Source organism: Pseudorca crassidens, chromosome 19, assembly GCF_039906515.1.
Source record: "Pseudorca crassidens isolate mPseCra1 chromosome 19, mPseCra1.hap1, whole genome shotgun sequence".
NCBI lineage: Eukaryota > Metazoa > Chordata > Mammalia > Artiodactyla > Delphinidae > Pseudorca > Pseudorca crassidens.
The window spans coordinates 46,174,905-46,179,970 of NC_090314.1; positions in this window are offsets into that span (position 1 = coordinate 46,174,905).

The window sequence follows — 5,066 nt, forward strand, 5'->3', positions numbered from 1 at the left end:
TTCTGTTCTAGTTCTATCAATTGCTGAGAGTAGGGTGTTGAATTCCCCAATTATAACTGTAGATTTGTCTATTTCAACTTTTAGCTCTATCAGTTTTTGCTTCACATATCTTATTTATTTATTTTTAAAGCAACTGGTGCTCAAGCTGTTTTTCTTAATGAATTTATTTTTTATTTATTTATTTTTGACTGTGTTGGGTCTTCATTGCTGAGCGTGGGCTTTCTCTAGTTGTGGCGAGCAGGCGCTACTCTTCATTGTGGTGTGCGGGCTTCTCATTGTGGTGGCTTCTCTTGTTGCAGGGCACGGGCTCTAGGCGCACAGCCTTCAGTAGTTGTGGCTCGCGTGCTCTCGAGCGCAGGCTTAGTAGTTGTGGCACATGGGCTTAGTTGCTCCGCGGCATATGGGATCTTCCCGGACCAGGGATCGAACCCGTGTCCCCTGAAATGGCAGGCGGATCCTTAATCACTGCATCACTAGGGAAGTCCCTGCTTCATGTACTTTAAAGCTCTGGTGTTTGTTGCATACACATTTAGGATTTGCTATACCTACTTGGGGGAGTGATCCTTTTCACCATGTTATAATGTCCCTCTTTGTCCCTAGTAATTTTCTTTCTCTGAAGTCTACTTTATCTGATAATAATATAGCCTTTTAAAATGATGTTTTTTAAAAAAATTGTTTGCATAATATTTAAGTTTCCATCATTACTTTCTGTCTACCTATGTACACTTGTATATGACGTATAGTTGGGTCAAGTTTTTTTAATCCACTCTACCAATATCTGTCTTTTAATTGGTCCCTTTATCCTCCGCACTTTTAGAATATAATTATCTTATGTATTTCCTCTGCATACACGGAGCATCACATCAGATGGGGTTATAACTTTTGTTTCAATCAGAAAATATGGATAAAGAAACTCAAGAGGTGAAGAACAATCTATTATGTTTACTTCTATTTTTACCTTTTCAGTTGTTTTTTTCCTTTCTGAAAGTCCCAGCCTTCTGCCATTTTGTTTGGAAAGCTTTCTTTAGCCATTCTTTAAGGGTCAGTCTCAACAAATTCTGTTAGTTTCCCTTCATCTAAGAATGTCTTTATTTCCCCTTTGTTCCTGAAGGATAGTTTCCTCACATATAGGATTCAAAGTTGACAATCTTTGCTGTCAGCACTTGATAAATGTTGTGTCACTTTTTCTGGCCTCCACAGTCTCCTTGATAGTAATACTAAAATAGTATTAGTAATAGTATTAGTAAAACAGTAAAATAGTAACACTTGCGTTAGTGTTCCTTCCCATTGTTTCTCCCTGTTCTTAAGATTTTTTTTTCCTTGGTCTTTAGTTTTCAGAAGATAATTATGATGTATCTTGGTATGGATTTCTTTGGGCTTATCTTATTTTGAGTTTATCACCTTCTTGAATATGTAGATTTATATCTTTCATCAAATTTGGGGAATTTTCAGCTATTATTTCTTTGAGTACTTTTTGGTCCCACACTTTCTCCTCTCCTTCTGGGACTCTGATGATACAAGTGTTAGCTCTTTTGTTATTGTCTCATGGGTCCTTGAGGCTCTCTTTTTTTTTTTTCCCAGTCTGTTTTTCAGATTGAGTAATTTTTATTGATCTGTCCTCAAGTACCCTGATTTGATCTTCTGTCATTTCTACTCTACTATTGAGTTCTTCTGAGTTTTTAATTTTACAATAACTTTTCATTTCTATAATTTCCACTCGGTTATTTTTCATAGCTTCTATTTCTTTGCTAAGATTTTCTGTTTAAACAATTTTTTTTCAAGAGAATTTGTTATTGATTGTTGAAGCATTTTTACTACAATTGCTTTAAAATCCGTGTTAGATAAATTCCAACATCTGAATCATATCATATTGGTATCGGTTGATTTTTTTTTTTTTTCTTATTTAGATTGGGGTTTTCCTGGTTTGGGATATGATGAGTGATTTTCTATTGTATCCTAGATATTTGGGTAATTATGTTAGGAATCTCTTAATGCTATTTACATCTTCTATTATAGCAGGTAGGAGTCCTGTTTAGGTGTAGTGTATAAGTTTCTGCTTCTTTAATGGGTTTTATTTCCAATGACATTATAGTTTTCTGAGCCTTCACAATACTATTCTGGTCTGCTTGTTCTTTGGATGCTTCCAGGACTCCCACTCAATCCCTGTGTGTCTTCTGCAGTGTAGGAAGGTGCTTCCCTGGGCTGCACAGTGTTGCTGGACCACCTTCTGCAGAGGGGCAGGCAGACACTGCTGGGCCTGGGTCTCCTAACATCACTGGGTGGAGGACAGGGAGACATAGGGCTTCAATCCTGCTCTGAATGAACTGGGCCACTTGCTGGTACCCAGGTGTGGAGCTAGGGCTGGAGCTCCCCAGTAGGTCTCTACTAGGCTTCCCCTTCCCTGTCCTTTGGCAGAGAAAGCAAGCTTTTCTCCCTTCCTCTCTCCCTCCCTTTTTTCCTTCCTCCCTTTTTTCTTCCCTGTCTCTTTCTATTGGTGGTTCTGGGTTGCAGGCCTCTCCAGAGCCCAGTCGGGTGTAGGAGATGAAAAGAAAACCCAGGAAAGTCACCACATTGTTGTTCCTCAAGTCCTGAGGTTTCCTAATCAATCCACCATCTTCTCTCCAGCTTTCAGAGTCCTTTTATCATTGTCTTTTTAATAAATTTCCAAGGTTTTAAGTTGTATTTAGAGTTGAGGAGGAGGGAAAAATGATTCTACATCATCTTGTTCTGAAACCACAAGCCTGACTTTTAAAGGTAGCAGTTTGAGACTGTATTCAAAGGGCAGGAAAAAAAAAATCCATATCGACTCCACCAGTTAGAGAAATGCTGCTTATTAGTTCTAAACTATATGATTCAAGAATGGGTTTTGTGCATATGTTGGTCTGTAGTTATTAAATAAGTCACCAAATGCTTTCATATTTTTGGACACATGATCCTGTGATTGGTGGCATAAATGATGTAACCCTGGGTAAGTGGATATATAAAACTCTGATGGGTCACATGTCTTAAAGCACGTATGTTTTCAAACATACAATGGTAAAAGCACAATTGGCTAATGTTTAACATAGCTAAGCATTGCCTGTGAAGGACAGATGGTTATAATTTTCTTAAAGCCATTTCCTTCAGGGAGTGGAGTGGATGGTAGAGAAGATTACAATTTTATGGATCAAGGATGGCAAACAGGATAACTCACTTGCCAGTTCTGCTCAGTTGAGACTGCATACTGTATCGTGAAAGATCCAAAGCAGTGCCTACATTCAGCAAGAGAGTACTGTGATCAGTTAGTGCTGTCTGCCACGGATATAAGAATGGTTGGTGGCAGCACATATGCCCCACCCGTCTAACATCCTTGACCTAGAAGAGCCCTCCAGAGCTCACATTCTCTCTGGTTGTAGACACAGGCAGAGAGCTTACCGGCATTTGAGGGCCCAAGGGGGGAAAAAAAGGTACATTTTGAGAGGTATGAAATAAGCAGATTTCTTGGTGTGAGGCCCAGAGTGATGGACTTTTGCAAAAATTTTGCCCAGGGGGTCAGAACATATGTGCTACTGGCTGGAACGGAACTGGGAATTGAATTTACACACATTCCACCAATATATATCTGTAAACAGGTGCTTTTTTTTTTTTTTTAAATAAGACTTTTCTTTTTACGAACAGCAAAAACACTTTACAAATGACCTGTCTCTGGGGCCCTGTCCATTCTACTCACAGATTTCGTAGCAGCCAAACAGCTGTCAACACAGCTTGCCTTAGAGGGTGAGAAGGCTATTTTGACAGGAAATAAAGGAGGCATCACATTTTAATACCTTGCTTCACAATACACATGAAGGGAATGATTACTATTTCATCTGACAATTGTGCGAAAATATTAAGAAGCGGAAAATGTCTGTTGTAGTATGAAATATAAAAAAAAAAAATCATCTGTTATTCAACCACTGTGCTCCTACAATGGGAGAAAAACCACCCAGATGGGACTTCAGAGTTGGTGAGGATCTCCACCAAGGGGCCTCCCTAGGTGATTTTTCTGGAGTAATTTTAACTTATGTGCTTTTTGCCTGAGAGCTGAGTTTAGATCCTGGCTCTCCTGAATAATACACACAACTTGGCATATGCCATTCCACTTCAAAGGGCAGCTGCCCTCCCTGTGCTGGTTCTATGTGGAACAGCTCAAGACTAATTTCACTTGATAAGAATCCAGTACTTTGTAAGTGCAAAGAGGTCCTCATCCTTTTGCTAGAAAGGTCTGAAGAATGTGATCCTGTTAGGTGGACCTACCAGGTTCATGAGCTAGAAGGTGGCATAGGTATCCTTGTGTAAGAAGGCAAAAATGGAAATTTCTAAATGGGCAACAGATCTTCTCCCTGGTGCTTCACCCTTCACCTGGCCTCCTTTTTTTTCTCATGAGGAAAAGAGCTTGAAAATTTACACAGGTAAGCAGCCTATTTTCAGTCTTAGAAGCTGCAACCACACTGCATATTATTGTAAATTCTAGCTGAGAACACATTCCTCACTTCTAAGTCCATAATTTAACAGGTAGCCTCAATTATGGGACCACAAAAGAAACAGGCAGTGTAGTGATTAATGACCATCTCTGGTATTAGGAAGACCTGGGCTCAAATACAATGGCTCTGCCATTTTATTAAAGCTGTGTGAGCTTGAACGCATTATTTAAACTTTTTAGCCTTGTTCTTCTCGTTTGTGTAACAGGGATGATAAGAATCCTACATCAGGGAATTCCTTGGTGGTCCAGCGGTTAGGACTCGGCGCTTTCACTGCGGTGGCGAGGGTTCAATCCTGGTGAGGAAACTAAGATCTCACAAGCCATGTGGTGCGGCCAAAAAAAAAAAAAAAAGAATCCTACATCATAGGCTTGGTGCATCTGTCAAAATCACGTATGTAAAGGCCTTAGCATTGCTCCTGGCACAGAATAAAGCTTTTTATACATTGGCTATTAATAAGAAATACAATTCTCTGAAGCTAAGATATATCACAAATCCTGTGTGACATTAAGCACTTTTGCTCAGAGACAACCCATCAGGCCCACACTCAGAGTCTATGTACATTGA